We start from the raw sequence: 17606 nt of genomic DNA, 5'->3' as shown, positions 1-17606 counted from the left end.
TCAGTTATGCCAAACATGCCAACAATCCCCCCCTTTGGCATTGATGGAAACACTAAATATCAACATACTCAACTCATATTGTTCCCCTCTGTTCTGGACCTTCTCTCCAACTCTTCTCTTCTTTGTTGCATCTCATCTGTTGGTTACACTATATCTACTCCAACTAATAATCTTCTCTTAATCATATTTATTCTCCCAATCATATTTCTTCTCCCCCTTTGACAACAATGCCAAAGGTACATAAGCATCACAAATCATTAAACCTATTGCAGTTGTTGTCATCAACATGTCTACAAAAACATCTAAGCTACTCCCCCTACAAAGTAGCCTGCATCTCATCAATCCAAAGTGAAAAATAGTCATGAAGCCCACTGAATTGATGCATCTTGCATTCTAGTTTTGTCTAAGTAGGGGTCTAACCCCTAATTTACCTTTGAGATACTCAAAGGTTGTCTTCGACAATGGTTTTGTGAAAATATCTGCTAGCTGCTCTTTGTTTATCACATAGTCCATGCAGACTTGTTTTTCCTGTACTCTTTCTCTTAGAAAATGATATTTCAATTCTATGTGCTTTGTTCTTGCATGCAACATAGGATTTTTGAAAATATTGATTGCACTAGTATTATCACAGTAAATAGTTATTGGTTCACACATATCAAATCTGAATCCTTCAAGCACATGTCTCATCTAGATTGCCTGCGTGTAATTCATTGATGTTGCAACATACTCTGCCTCTGTTGTTGACTGAGAAACGCAAGTTTTCTTCTTACTTGTCCAAGCAACCAATCTGCCTCCAAGAAGAAAAGCTCCACCAGTAGTGCTTTTCTACTCATCTACATTCCCTGCCCAATCTGCATCAGTAAACACATCCAAAGAGAAATTTCCTTTATAAGGATACCACAAACCATAATCTATTATGCCTTCCAGGTACTGGAATATCCTTTTCACCACTACCAAGTGAGTCTCCTTGGGATCTTTTTGAAATCTAGCAACCAATCCAACAGCATGTGCAATATCTGGTTTTCTATGAATGACATAATGCAATTTACCAATCATAGACTTGTATTATTTCTCATTCATAGATGGTGAGTCATCTTTCTTAGACAAGTTGCAACCTGTCACCATTGAAGTACCAACTGGTTTACAATCTTCCATGCCAAATGTTTTCAACACCTCTTTGACATACTTACTCTGATAGGTAAAAATTCCACCATCCAATTGCTAGACCTGCAACCCAATAAAACATTTAATCTCTCCAATAAGAGACATCTCAAATCCCTTTTTCATCTCCTTAGCAAAATCTATGCATAATTCATCATTACCACCAAAGATAATGTCATCCACAAATACTTCAACTATCAATACTTTCTCTTCATCAGTCTTTAGATATATGTTACTGTCCTCACCGATACGCTGGAATCCTGTCTTGATCAGGTGTGCATGCAACCTTTCAAACCATTCTCTCGGTGCTTGCTTCAAACAATATAGTGCCTTATGTAATTTTCAAACCATATCTTTGTCTTTAAACAAAGAAAATCCATCTAGTTGTTCTTTGTATACTTCTTCTTCAAGGATGCCATTGAGAAAAGTTGATTTAACATCCATCTGATAGACTTTAAATCCTTTAAATGTAGCATGAGCAAGTAACATTATTACTCCTTCCAATCTTGCCACAGGTGCAAAGGTTTCACCATAATCTTCTCCTTCTTCTTGTGCATAGCCTTTGCAAACCAATCTTGCTTTATTTCTCGCAACCTTTCCTTCATTTAACTTGTTTCTAAAAACCTATTTGGTTCCAATCACATTCTTGTCTTCCAATCTGGGAACAAGTGTCCATGTCTTATTCTTATCTATCTGATCCAACTCCTCATTCATTTCACTAATCCGGTCATCATCTCTACTACCGTCATGACTAGACCTACAGTCATGATTATGACAAGCCTCTTTTCCTTTCCTTGTTGATGTATCAATTACTAAAGCCTTAAAGGTAGATTCAGAAGGTTTGGAAACACTATTATCAAAGTTATTAAGTTCAAATGCAGTTAACTTTCCAATTAAAGAATCAACAGTAACTTTATCTTTTGAAATGGATCTCAGTTCTTGAATAGAAGACACTCTGATAGAATACTGTGGTAAAAGAGTTCTAAGAATTTTGCTAACAATAGTATCATCTTCAATCTTACCTTTGGCACTCTTTATTCCACCAACAACTTCCTTAATCCTTTGTCCATATTGAGTTATGTTCTCACCGTCAACCATTTTCATATCATTAAATTTTCCTCTTAGACTATCTTCCTTTCCCCTTTGTACATGTTCATCTCTTCCATAGATTAGTTTTAATTTCTCCCATACTTCATTTGCAGTTTCTAATCCATGAACATCAATATATTCAGAGTCAGATAGAGTACTTACAATTTCTTCAAGAGCATGAATGTTTTCCTACTATTCTTTGAGCTCATTTGGTATCAAGGGACTGGTAGTAGGTGCAACATACCTGGTTAACACATGATTCCAGTACTATGAACCCATTCCTTTAATGTAGATCTTCATCTAATCATTCCATATCCGGTAGTTGTCCTTAGTAAACTTGGGACCCTCCTTCATCATCTTTCACATAATCTTTCCCTCAAGCTATTAGGCTTTCACAAACAGAGGACCAAGGCTCTGATACCAATTGATAAACCTAGAGGATCTAGTTAATACTAAGAGGGGGTGAATTAGTGTTAACAAAAACTGAAACTTTCAACACCAAAACAAACTTATCTCAGATCTAAAAATATTCAACACTTAAACCAAATCTTTATGACAGATTTTCTTATCAGATCTAGCATTTCCTCTTATGCAAGCTTATTGACCAGATCAGTCATTAATTCAATATCAAATCAAAAAACATAGTTCTCAACTTATCAACTGATCATAATGCTTCATCAATCATATAATCATCAATATCGGTAATCACTTTAAGATCTCTAATAAATAAACATAAACTATCTTTACTGGTTAACAAAAAAAAAACATGAACATCATTAGAAAAGCATACCACACACGAACACCATGTTTCTCATGTGGAAACTCAAATAGGGAAAAACCACAATGGGAATTGGTACCCACAAATATTTTACACTCTTTCAAAATGTGCCATGTTAGGAGGCTTGTTTAGAAGCTTACAATGGTGCTATGTTAGGAGAAGACTCTGTTAGGAGTCACCCGGTTAAGGGATTTACCTCAGCCCTGTTAGAAGCTTTGATATGTTAGGATCAACCTCGCAAGAGGATTTAGAACTCAGAAATTGAGTCACCTTGTTAGGGGATTTTACAATGTGAGGCTTGTTAGGACCTACTCGGTTAAGGGATTTTAGTTGTTGTAATTGTTAGAGAACAACAGTGAATGATCTATGTATATCACTCTACTACTTGCTTGATCAGATCCAATTAAGTTCTAAGTCTACATCTCTCTGCCAAATTTTCTCACACACTCTGGTTCGGCTTCTCACACTTCTCAAAACCACTGACACTTCAAAATATCAATCTTGCCGACATAAATAACTTTTACAACTAGGTCGGCATCAAAACCCTAAAACTTGTTACATAGATCATCACATATCTTTACAAATCATTACAGCTCATTACAATCAATTATAAATCAATTATCGATTGTTGAATGATCATAAATTGTCATAGAAAGTTGATCTGGTACAAAGTCAAAACCTTAGCACATTTTCAATAAGCACTTTGCACATTCTCCAAATGTGCCAAAACACCTTTCAAACTCATCATGTTGTTTGTGTTGCATTATCACCAACATGTGAACTTGATGTAGATCACTGCCAAACCAAAAATTATTACTGGTTAAGAGAATTCTTTACCAATCCTTAAACCCTGGCAGAACTTCATCAGAAATTCAAAACATGCCTTCTGATAACCATCATAGGATGCGATTCCGGTTAGATACTCAAATTCATCATAAAAGCTTATGTATTAAACCATAAGTCACCAACCATCGCAAATCACCCGATTCCATGAAAACTTATCTACTTTATCGGTTAAGGTCCTAATTTGCAGTCTTGCCAGTAAACTCTGTCAAACTCTTGCTCCGGTAGACCAAGTCACTTATCCAACAAGTAAATCACCAAAAACCAACTGTAAACATCATTAAACATTAGTTGAACCTGGTTGACATCAATGACAATATAAAAATTGATCATGTCATCTTCCTCTACCGGTACAGTCATCCACCATCATCTCACCTTCATTAGTTATGCCAAACATGCCAACAGTTACTATCTCCCTTGCACGAAGATTATCCACCTTTCAGAGGTGAATTAGGTGGCTTATAATCCTAGAGCTTTTAGTATTAATTTTTCGTTCGAAGACTACTCCTTGTAGTCGTGCAAGCGTGATTGAGGCCTATAGCCCTACAAAGTACCGAGCAATATGTAGTCACACAAGCATTATTAAGACCTCAATGGGCCCTACAAAGTGCTTGATATGAGAGTGAACTCTCAAATAGCTCTTTCCTCTGAGATTTTCATCTCAAAAGGCCTATTTATTAGCCTCTCACCAAATCAGGACGGCAAGCTCGCTAAGGGTATACATGCAACAAACTAGAAAAGATTCGAGGGTCTGGATTTCTAATTGTCTACGTAAACAAGAGCATACTCTCCTACCTCTACACTTTTCTCAAACAAGTTGTTTTTTTACCCCTAATTAGATCTAAGTGCCTAAGGAAATGATTAAAAGGAAAACACGATGTTTGCTTGTATATCCTTAGGCAACCTGAAAGAATGATGGATTAGTAGTTTTTGTGATAATCGATCTTGGGCATTTGAAAGAAAAGAAGCTACAAACACAAGATGATTAGCCCAAAAAATATTGCATTTTTTTTTTATGATTTTCTAACTAATTTCAATTTTTTTTTTGATAAAAACTGATTTTATATGCTAAAATTATGAAAATCTAAAGTCCAAAAATAAGGGTTGACTTTTTCATGTGCTTAAATAATTTTTGAAAAAATAAATGAAAAATATAAAGACAACCCGTTTTATATCTTTAAATCCCCTTTCCAACATATTTTGAACTTTTTAAATCCAACACCTGAGCGAAAGGTTATGGTCGTTTTACTAAAACTATTCTTTTACCTAAACGCACGTGTTGATTCAGTGCGCTCGTGCTGAAGCGCATGCGCAGGCTCTGATTAAGATTTTTTAATGATTTTTTACTTAGCGCTCGCATTTTGGCGCCTGCGTAGGTGCTTTTTTGCCTACACATGCGCTATTTGACAGTTTGAATTAAAAAAAATTAGATTTTTTTACCAAGCGCACGTGTTGATTTGTAGTTGGACACGCTATACCTGTAAGGCAGACGTGTTGTTGTGCAGACGGACGCGCTGAAGCGATAATCTGTGATCTAAAATCACAAAAAACTCATAAAAAATATTAAATTAAGGGACGTGGGTCCCACCGGGCGTGCTGAAGAGGGGAAAAAGACGGAAGAAGAATGAAGGGGCAAAGGAGGTTAAAATGCAAAGAAATCAAAGAAGACACAATATAAATGCAAGAAACCAACTTTATACCTTGTCTTTCACCTCTCCCTTGGATTGAACTTGATGAAGTAGAAGATGCGCCCCTTTGATGCTCCACTTGATTTGGATGTAGATTGCTCTCCTTTGTTCAACAAGAGGGATTGGAATAGGATTTGGATTGATGGATTGAAGGATTATTGATGGATGAGGATTGAGGATTTGATTTGGATGAAGTATTAGGGGACATTATGATGGCATGATAGGAGGAAGATAGAAGAGAAAAGGGTAGCATGAGAATGCTATGGAGGAAGTGGATCCTTTTGTGAGGAGATGAGACTCTACTTTATATATTAGAAGAGGTCAATGAAGGGCCAAGATTGATTTGGTTATGGAGGGATGAGATTGATTTAAGATGGAAGGCATGGATCAAGGGTGCCTTGGAAAAATAAACAGGAATATAAAATTCCTTGAGAAGATGGGGGAAAGGAAATTTGAATTTCAAAATGAGGAATTAAAAATTCCAAAATAAAGGATACATGGAGGGATTCAAAGAATTTCTTTGAGAGGCTCGATGTTGATGTGACCTGAGTGGGGAATATAAAATTGTGAATTAATGATAAGTGGGATTAAGAGAGATTCTAGAAGAATTAATTAGGCTAAGTGGGAATTAGAAAAAGCGATTTGAAGGAATCACATGATTAGGTTAATTAATTAAAATTAATTAACCAAAAAGGATTTAGAAGAATTAATGATTGAGATGACTTTGGAGGAATAAGGAAATAATTAATTTATTTGATAAATTAATTATTGGACTATAGTGACAGGATTGATTAATTTGGATTTAATTAATTCTAAGAGGAATAAGGATAACACAATTAAATTAATTAATTATTTTGACGGGCTTAAATTAATTAAATATTGGTTTAATTAATTTTAGGTGTCTATAGTTACTTCTCTTAGGACCTCTGAAGGAAATGAACTCTCTCCTTTCGGAATAAATTTTACATAGATTAGTCACTTCTATTCTACTATATTTTCTAAAGAAACCCCTTTATCTAGAGAGGAGGAGACTTTCGTTTTGTATTGTATTCCTTTGTTGATCTCCAGTGAGATGAATAAATCATTAATAAAGCCTATTACCTTGGATTAATTAGAGGAAATTTTACTCCAAATGAGTAAAGGGAAAGCATGTGGTCTTGATGGCTTTCCAATCAAGTTTTACCAGGAATTTTAGTATATGGCTAAGATGGATCTTCTGAAGGTGGTTTTGGAATCTCAAAGAAACAAACAGATGTTGAAGGCCATGAATGCTATCTTCCCTACTGTTATTCCCAAAAGAGGGGTAGAGATCTTAAGATCTTTTCAGGCCTATATCCCTATGCAATGTGGTTTAGAAGACCGTTACGAGTTGATTTTTAAGAGACTTAGTTTGTGGCTTATCCTCCTCAATTCAAAAGAACAAGGGGGTTTTATTGATGACAAATAGATTATGGATGGGTTGTTGTGATGGAGGCTATTCATTCTATGGCTACCTCCAAAGAGAAAGCTATGTTTACTGAGATTGACATGGACAAAGCTTATGATCAGGCTAAATGGAGCTTCTTGACTAAGGTTTTGTAAGCCTTTGGATTTTGCAGCGAATGGATCAAATGGGTCATGAGTTGTGTCACCTCCTCCTCTTTCTCAATTCTCATCATTAATAAGTCATTTGAGCTCTTTGGAGCTTCTTAGGGTCTTCACTAATTTGATACTCTTTCCCCTTATCTTTTCATCTTGATGGCTAAAGGGTTATGAAGATTTATAAAATCTCATGTGAGGCTCAATTTGATTTAGGGATGGATTTGGGGTGACAGAGTGCCTCCCCATTTACACTTAGAGTTTGTAGAAGATACTGCCTTGATGGGCTGTCTACATTTAATGAGGCAATTAATTTTTGAAAGTCTTTGGACATCTATCTAGCAACCTTGGGGCAAAGGATTAATGAAGCCAAGTCATCAATATTATTTTTAACACTTTCAAGCCCATCTAGGTTAGCTTTGCTAGAATTCTTAGATTCTAGAGATGATGCTTTTCCATTTGTGTATCTTGGCATTTCTATTGTTGTAGGCTCTTTGCCTAATATATTTTGGTAGGATATATATATATATATATATATATATATATATATATATATATATATATATATATATATATATATATATATATATATATATATATATATATATATATATATATATATATATATATATATATATATATATATATATATATATATATATATATATATATATATATATATTATTAGCAATCACTTTTGATTAGAGCTTTGAACCACTGGTGTCATGATGGGGGACCCCATCCTCATGGTGAACTTGTCGAGGCATTAATGTCTCCCATATTTGTCTCTTGCTCGCTATCATCCTCTTTTTGCTCCTTATTTCTCCTATTTCACCCCATGTCCTTCCTCGATTATTGTTGCTCCACTGGCTCCACCTACCTCCTTTCACCATCTTCCATCGATCTCCTTGCTCTTCTACTCCACCTACACCTACCTTCTCCTCCTTCCACCCACACCATCTCCATATTTCTCCATCTGCCTACATCTCCCTAAATCCCCCTTCCACCTGTCTTTCTACTACTCCTTCCTCCTTGCTTTCTTCATACTCTCTACTCTCCTATTGCTCCATCCACCTGCCTCCTTTACTCCTCCTTCCATCCTCAACCACCAGCCGCCACTTTCTCCTCCATGCATCTAACTCCATCACCTCTCCTCCCTCTTGTCATCCAAAACACCTCACTTCGACATGGCATCCATCGAGAAACATCATGGTATACTCCCCATCATTCCGCCACCTACTACTTCGTAGCCATCTCCATTTGCTAGCACGACTTAGACTACACCTATTGTCTTCGCTGACACTACCTCGTTGGGCATGATTGTTTCAATTTGAGGCCTCAACACCTCAATCTCCAAAGTTTTTAGTTTGTGCACCAAAGCTATAAAATTCAACCATCCAAGGTAGGAGAGTTGAACACGAGATCACCCTATTCACAGGGCTCGTGACAACTGTCACGTTGCAGGGTCAACCCCAATTTTGGTGGGATATTTTGGATAAGATCTGTAGGAGAGTTAGTCAATGGACTAATAGGTGGCTTTCTTTTGCTAGGAGGGTAACTCTTTTTTCATGTCTATGATTTAGGCTCTCCCATTGTATAGTTGTTTTAGGTTGGATTCTTTGTCTAGCTTCATTCATGAGTTTGATTCTCTCTTGTCAAATTTTATGGATCAATGATTTAATCTCAAAGAAGTGGAATTTGGTTACGTGGAACTTGGTTTGTAAACCAAAATAGGAAGAGGGTCTTGGTCTTCGACAAATACATCTTAATGGGCAAGCTTTGATTGTAAAACTTTATTGGAGGTGGTGTTGTCACGAGGATCATGATTGGGATAGGATCCTTGCCTTGAAATATCATAATGGAGTCGAGGTAATGATGTTCCTTGGTGTAGCCTCGAGGGTAAATGATGTATGATATGGAGCACTCTCGAAAGAGGAGTTAAATTAATTAAGCAAGGGGTATTTTGGATATGCAATAGAGACTTGGAAACCCTATTATAGTTTGATTCCTAGAATGGGTTCCCTCCTATCATATCTTTATATATGCATTTTTACTCTTTATGCAACATCTTTCGAGAGGCAGGTTGGAGTATGGTGAAAGATTATAAAAGCTCCTAGTTACATGGTCAAATTGAAGTATTTAGATGGAAAGAACCTCATGAATGTCTCTTGGAGCAATCCAATGAGGATGAATAGGAGCTTGGAAATATTTTTTCAAGCAAAGCATGTAGCTCCTTGGAGGAGAGAGATACTCTTTCTCAAAGCTCTGACCGAAAAGATAAATTCTTTGTTGCCTTGGGTTGTTAGGATTTGGATAGATAGATTCATGGGAAGGCTAGGGTTTCTTGGTGGAAACAGGTGTGGAGTAATTTTTCTTGGCCCAAATGCATTTTTTTCATGTTTTTGGATATTCATAATATATGTCTCACTTGGGATAATTTAAGAAATAGAGGATTCTGGGGCCCTTCTATATGATTTCTTTGCAATCATTGTGAGGAGAGTTCCACTCATATCTTTTTCTCTTGCCCCTTATATAGGGAAATTTGCCACTACTAGTGATGAATTTGAAATAAGACTTGTCTCCATCCATCCTCCTTGGTTATGTTCAAGGATCTATTGGGGAACTCTCCTACTAACATTTCTATTCTCCATATTGCATGATGTTGGTTAAAAAATTAGTCTGTTTTAAAATTTATAAACAGAGACTCTTTCTTTCCCAAAAGTGAGACTAAATTATATCAACAATTGGGCAAACTATGAATGTCAATATTTCCTTTTTTAAAACACCTTTTGTTGACTTCACAAACTTGTTTGCATTCCTCAATTAGGACAAATATGTCCTTTGCATATTTAGGTAGCATTTTGTGGAAAACCATCATATCCATCTACTTTGATGTAGGTAAACCTCTAAAATTGTATGAAATAACTTCCATACCAAGTAATTAATTTGATAGCTTCTAGTGAAATTATCTTCCATAAATCTTCCTACAGTGCTCTCACAAAGCTCGTTGTGAATGCATTGTTCACTCTTCTAATGTCAAAGTAATTTTTCTATAATTGTAAGTCTAGATAAAACATAAATATGAATGTTATCATTCAACTTCTCCACATGATTTAATCTTGGTTAATATCTCGTGCAAGCTAGGGCATAAAACAATTAAGATGACACATAGAAAAACTTTTCAAGGGAGAACAAAGTGATCGTAGTATGCAATTTGTTGTTAATTAGAGTTTCCCAATCTAAGTTTTGTTCACTAACACATTTAGCTCATACAAAGAAATACATCTGCTCATCCAAATTGTTCACCAGCACCAGTAGAGGAACTTTAACTGATTATCACACCGTGGACCTTTTGTTAATGGGGACTCGATCTCATGGGCAAGATTCACCCTCCATCATCCAATGACCACAAATTCATCATCACACAGCCATTGAGTATTTTACAAAGTGGATTTAGGTCTTCCCTCTCACCCAAATTATTGATAAGCAGATTGCAACCTTTATGCTTGACAACATTATCTATTGATACAATGTTCCTCTTTCAATCATCACAAATAATGGATGTCCTTTAACAAATTAGGATGTTCATGAGCTTTTTGACCAATTCCACATCTAGCATCACTTATTTACCCCATATTAACCTAAAGGCAATGGTCAAGTCGAGGCATCTATCAAAACCATTCTTAGAATCCTCAAAAATCAAGTCGACGACATTAGTTGTAATTGGCACATCCAACTCAATCTTGCATTGTGGGTCTACTTCACAAGTGTATTCACACCTACTAGAGCCACCCTTTACTTGTCTATGGCGTTGAATCCATATTTCCCGTTGAGGTTGAATTACCATCTTCAAGGGTCTCCTTACATGATCTTATCAGTGACGAAGACTACAAGGTTTCCCGCTTGCAGGACTTGGAATTGCTAGATGAGTGCAGACATAATGCATTCAATCACCTTAAATCATATAAAAAATGCATGAGTCATAGATACAATCATAAGATGAAACCTCACACATTTGAGGTGGGTGACTTGGTCCTTAGAGAAAACCCCAAAAATCAACAAGAACGAAAATGGGGTAAGTTTGAACTAAATTGGCTTGGGTCTCACGTCATCACAACAATTTATGGCTCAGGTGCATGGCATATCAGTTATCCATGCCTGAAAGAGAACTATTGGATGATCCTATCAACAACATGCACCTTCACATGTTCTACAGATTTCTATTCAAAGAATCATATCAAAAATATATCCAAAATATAAAATAAAAAACATAAAAAAAAAAATTAATTTCTTTTTGTCACCTTGATGAAAACTTGGAAAACAAGCCTCTTGTGTGACACGGAAAAGAAAAAAAGAAAAAAAGTAAAGAGAATAAATTCATCTAACAATGAAAACCACTTCAGTGGCACCCTGGACAAGTACCATGGTGAAAATCGGGTTACAGGGACCTTGTGTAGGGACTTTTGCTCCTCCCTCCTTCAGGACTCAGTATCACCCTTTCACCTTGCACACACTCGTGTCTTATCAATCCGTAATAAATTTTTCCATGCCCATCATGCTTTGTTATTGATTCACTTAAGATCGATTCACCATTCATAATAAATCCTTTTTCGCCTTTTGCTTCACCCATAATAAATCTGGTCCTATCTACAACTGGGGGCATATCCTACATGTAGTGATGGAATTGGATCCTTAGCATCATATGTTGTGAGGAGAATCACCTTTTCATACCATCCTTCTTCCTACACACAATCCACAATAAAAGATCATTTGCATCACCAATTCGCAATAAAGTATTAGTTTCATGGAGTAAGTTAGTTTTAGATGAGGTACAAAACATAATTGGTCTTTCAACAAACCAATATTTTGATAGATTATGGATCTAACAAATTTAAATTTTTTTGTGCTATCTATCATTTATCAAGATAACAAAATTATAACTAGATCAAACATTTTAACATATGTGGCAAGAAACCTATCTTACACAAAGATTATAGTATTCGTTACCGTTGAATTGTTGATTTTATTTTGAGTTTATCTTTTATGGGCTACAGTGGTTGGGATGGGGCATGATCACCTATTTTTTGCTTGTGGATTTTTTCTTAGTAGCACTATATCTCATCCAAGGATGTGAGGATACTATGGGTCTAGTGTGAATAGGGTCATTCTTTATTTCTGATTGTCTAATCTCCATGCAAATGATACATTGACTATCTAGGTCAAATCTATATTTGGATGGTCACAAACATTTGCCATAATAATCTCAATGATGATAAACGCACGAGAAGCTCATTCCACTTTCATATCTTCTATCTTCTTCCATTTGATCCCCTTATATCCCTAATCTCATGTAGTCACGCATCATCTAACCGAGTACAACGACACACCAAACTTAAAGCCATGCATCACATCCTACATCACCACATAGTCCTACATATCATTATTATCTCATAATCATACACATGCATCCTGCATACATATAGGTTAATACCTGTAGCATCGTAAATTGTCACCAAGACAATTTACACCTCATATTTGTGCCCCTACTTTAATGTGTCCTATCCTCATCACCTTTATGAGTCTGTTTGTACCTATTATCCAACTTTGAGGCCATGAAAAACCTTTTATGGACCGTCCTACCATATGATACCCACCCCATTTTAGCATTGTTTTGGTCTTAATTATGGTGGGACCAAGGTGTGGAATGCCCTGGTCTAGATCACGGTGCCCCAAAATGCCATGGCCCCACTCAATCAAGCCCCAATCTGAAGTAGGGTCGAGGCTAATCTCATTGGTAAGATTTGATCCTCATAGCTCCACATGACTATTGGAGGTTGACCTAATCAGTAGTTTACCTAGAAACTCCTATATAAAGACATTATATCGATCCATTTTAATCTAAGTCTTAATGTACAAGTAATCTAGCACTCGTGCATCCATAAAGTATTCATCATCAAGCATTTTCAGAGATCTTTTAAGCTACATATTCTGCATTCAACCATTGTGGAGCAAAATGTAGAACACAAGATGCCACTAAGAGGGGGGAATCAGTGGTTATCGATATTTTAACCTTTAAATCCTAAATGAGTGTATTGGTTAGTAGTTCAAACACAAAGTGAATATACTAGTGAGACAAGGACGAGATTAAGATGCAGGCACACACAAGGATATATCACATAACATTGGATATACGAGGAAAACTCAATGTGGGAAAAACCTCAGTGAGAAAAGTTGTTAGAGTTTATTGCTTCAATCTAGCCTCACAATAAGCAATTGTATTACAGTGTTTAGGGCACCAACCCAAAGAGAACCAAACCCTTTTGATTTAGGGAACCAACCCAAGGAGCACCAACGCTTGTTGATTCAGTGCACCAACCCAAGGAGCATCAACCCCTGTTGATTTAGGGTACCAACCCAAGGAGCATCAATCCCTACTGATTTAGGGCACTAACCCCTACACCGAGCACCAACTCAGTGATTGCAATGATTGTAAACAATGCAATAGTAATACCCCTGTTACAAATGAGTTTTGTAACCTCTGCAGTTAATTCTCTCTTTCGGTTCAACCCTGCTCTGTTCTTTATCGGTTCTCTAGTCATCCTCTCTTTCTAATTCTCCTCCTTCTCTGGTTCTGCCTCGTCGGATCTTCTCTTACTCACACTTTATCTTATCATTTGAATCCTCTTTCTCTCACTATGCCTCTGTTCTACCAGTTCTCTGATCACTCGGACCCACTGCTACTTGCAACCACCAGTAGTCTGCTCACCCTCTCTACATCTTCTGCTACTCAGCCTCTGTCGTGTCTAACCTCTTCTTACTCTCTCTACTCTCCCTTTCTCAGTATTGTTGCCTTACCAATTCAGACTCTACCAGTTAGATGGATTGTAAGACCATGCACCTGGTTACCGGTTACTCCACTTATCGGTTAAACCTTTCTTACCGGTTCTCTCCTCAAGCACTCAGTTACTTTTGTTAGACACAATGCACCACTGAGAGGGGGGTGAATCAGTGGTTCTTAATCTTTTTTCCCTTCTACTAACTTTTGTGATTATATCGGTTATGGGATATAACACAATGGAGACATATTGGTTAGTGAGGAGACCAACTCAAAAAAAATCACACAAAGAGGCATCTCATAACACTAGGATGTACGAGGAAAACCCAAGATGGGAAAAACCTCGATGAGAAATGTTGCTGGAGTTTACTGCTCCAATCCAACCTCATAATGAAAACACTGTTACAAAGTTTAGGGCACCAACCCAAGGAGCACCAACCCCTGACTTCAGGGCACCAACCCAAGGAGCAACAATCCCTACCTGATTTATGGGCTACAACCCAAAGGAGCTACAACCCCTACACCAAGCTAGAATTGAGTGTTCACAATACAAACATCAAATACATAAGTTGTTATCTTGTTACAAGTGAATCTTGCAACCATTTCATACAATCTTCCATGTCGGTAAGGTATCTCCTCAGCCTTACTAGTTCTCTGCTCACTCTAACTGAATCTCCACCAACTAAGTCACTATCCTGCTGGATCTTCTCTTCTTACTCATTGATCTCTCTCTTCTCACTGTTGTTGCTTACCAGTTCACCTTTCTCTTTGTCAATTCTCACCTCCATCTCTCAGATGCTCTCCACAAATACCATACTTAGTTGGTTTTATGCCTACCTACTCTGCAACTTTCTTCACCTTTGGTCTGTCGGTATGGACACTACCGCTTCTGCTCTTCTATCAGTTGAATCACTTCAACCTCATTCTCTCTCCCTCTTACTCTCTTCTCGTATATTCATGGAGCACATCGTTGTTTTGCTCTTACATGCAGAAGTACACACTTTGCAATAACACGATCTTCTACAATTTAGTAGCCCCAACTATCTCTTAGGCTTGCGTATTTATGACCCAGACTTCCCACCAAAAACCAACTCAAACTTGGTGCCTTAGGGTTTTCTTCACTGATCGTGAGACACATCGAATCCAATCAAATCTGATCGGATCACAACTCAAAGATGTCTATTTGCACATATCTACAATTTACGTGCCTTCCAGAACACACCTTCCTTCTTCAACAACTTGCAATCAATCTTTCAACTTTTCTCAGTCAATCGCCATAAATGGCCCAGCTGTCTCCTTCACCTACTTTGATCTGCACAATCAATTTGTCCTGGATCTTGAGCTGCTCAACTCTGCAACTCTACCTCAAGCTTTGCAGTCGCCATTAATTTTGGACCAATCACAACTACCTCACCGACCTTACTTCACCAACTTGTACAGGTTTCATCGGACACTTCATCTTCACGTGGCATCATAGTTGGTATCCACCTCATCACACTACTTTCTCGGTTTAACTTGGTCACTGACCACACACTCTACCAGTTCCTCTTCACTTTTGGTTAACTAGTCTTGCTGGTATCTCACATTCTATCAGTTCACTTATCATGTCTACACTTGCTGAGTTGTCGATGGAACACCTAAACCGGTCTTCAGGCATGTCTATCCAAATCATGCACATCTCTAACAGATGGGAATTTTCTACACCCACACCTTGTCCATATTACCGTTGAGACATATTGATGACACCAAGTCATCACACTCCAACTGTTTTGCGACAACCTTCCTTCAGCATCCTGGTATCCCATGTAGATTCTTGCACACTCACTAGCATTCTTCTTTATTAAACTGGTTCTTCATTTTGCAGGAGGATGGTCACTAGATTGTCATCAATGACAACACATTAATTCTTCTCCCATACCGATCCATCTTGTATACCAATTGACATCAAACTCTAATGCCAACAACCTCTTATTCATTAGTTGACATGAATGTCAGTGATGCTGGTAACATCCTATACCGGTTTGACATCAATGACAACACAATGTCAACAACTTCAATGTTCTTTGATGAACTCTCTGACTGGTTAACTCTTTGATGCACACTCATACACTCTTATCTGACATCACAACATCATTAGCAGCATCAATCAACTAAGGTCTTTGGTCGACATATTTATATTTGAGCTTTCCCGCCAAGATGGAGGTTCAAACTTGGCACACTAGGGTTTCTTCATCGACCATGAGGCGTACCAATTTCAATAAGATCTTGTTCCTGGTATTGATTGCCTGCAACAAATCACTCAACTCTGCCATTTGTCTTCCTTCCAATACACGTTTGCTATACTTGGCAACCTACAAATTGATCACTGATCCTACATCTGTCAATCACATTAAATGATCTCGTTGTTTCCTACTCCAAATCAAATCTGCATATTGGATGTCCTTCATCGATCATTGTATCACTTAGATCTCTAGTCTGCATCAAGCTGCAAACCTCTGCAATTGACCCGTGATATTCATAGTTTGCATTAAATGTGGACTTAGTCGACAACTACCTCACCGACGCACCATTCAACTACCACTGTATGTTCTCCACTTGGAGACTACGTGTCAACTCAGTTGGCATCCACCTCAATCCACTTTGTTGGTTCAGGCAAAGGCACTCACCAAAAACACACTACTGGTATACACCTACCGGTTCATCTTACCTTACCACTTACACTAACCGGTTAACCTTCTTTCTGGCTTTTCTTTGTCCTGTCAGTTAGGTCATGAAGACTTAGACAGCTCCCAGTTTAGAGTTCATCACTTCACTGTGCATATCTCCATCTGATGAGAGCTCTTCATTATGTCTCTTGTTATCTTACTGGTTGCCTTGCTTACCTGCATGCTGGACTGGTATTCATTCTTCTTCATAAAGCACATATCTCAGTCAATTATTAAAGTGCTCTCTGGTTCGCCAATAATGATGTGGTTTCAATCATAGATACATGCCACTATTTTGAACATATGTTCTAAGCCGCAACACCTGAATATTCTCCAATCATCTGTACCAGTTGCATGAACATGACTCTATTCCCGTTTACTGGTTGACAATACTTCTGCCTGCATACCGATAACATCCTTGATGACTCCATGCCATCAATCACCAACCGTTACCAATAGTGGTAACACCAAACTCCATATGCATCATGGTATAACTCCATGTCTACAACTACTAAGCCTTTCCTTCTCCTTCATCAGCCAGGTTCTCATCTCAATCAGTTTGTCAAAGTGACAAACACATCACAACTTACTCTTCCTCTTCTGTCCCGGTAGTTCATCATGCATTCTCTTGTTGATCTGGTGCATATTTCTGATTTCATACACTCAAGGCATCTTTATGTTTCACTTAGGTCATCTGGTATAGGCCTTCAACCACTTGCCTTTAACTTCTTTGATTGTCTTGTCTCAGAGGGTTATGATGCATTATGTGCATGTTGTGAGATAAGCTAAGTATTACCACTAATCGGTGGGAGTAGATGGACTGATGTATTTAACCTGCCAATACCTAGTGGGAGTGGATCCTTATCCTCTACTGGCCAATAACTAGTGGGAACTGGTTGACATTACATTGCTCTCTCTAGTTTTGGTAT

Source organism: Cryptomeria japonica, chromosome 3 (genome assembly GCF_030272615.1).
Source record: "Cryptomeria japonica chromosome 3, Sugi_1.0, whole genome shotgun sequence".
Lineage (NCBI taxonomy): Eukaryota > Viridiplantae > Streptophyta > Pinopsida > Cupressales > Cupressaceae > Cryptomeria > Cryptomeria japonica.
This window is presented reverse-complemented; position numbering follows the sequence as displayed.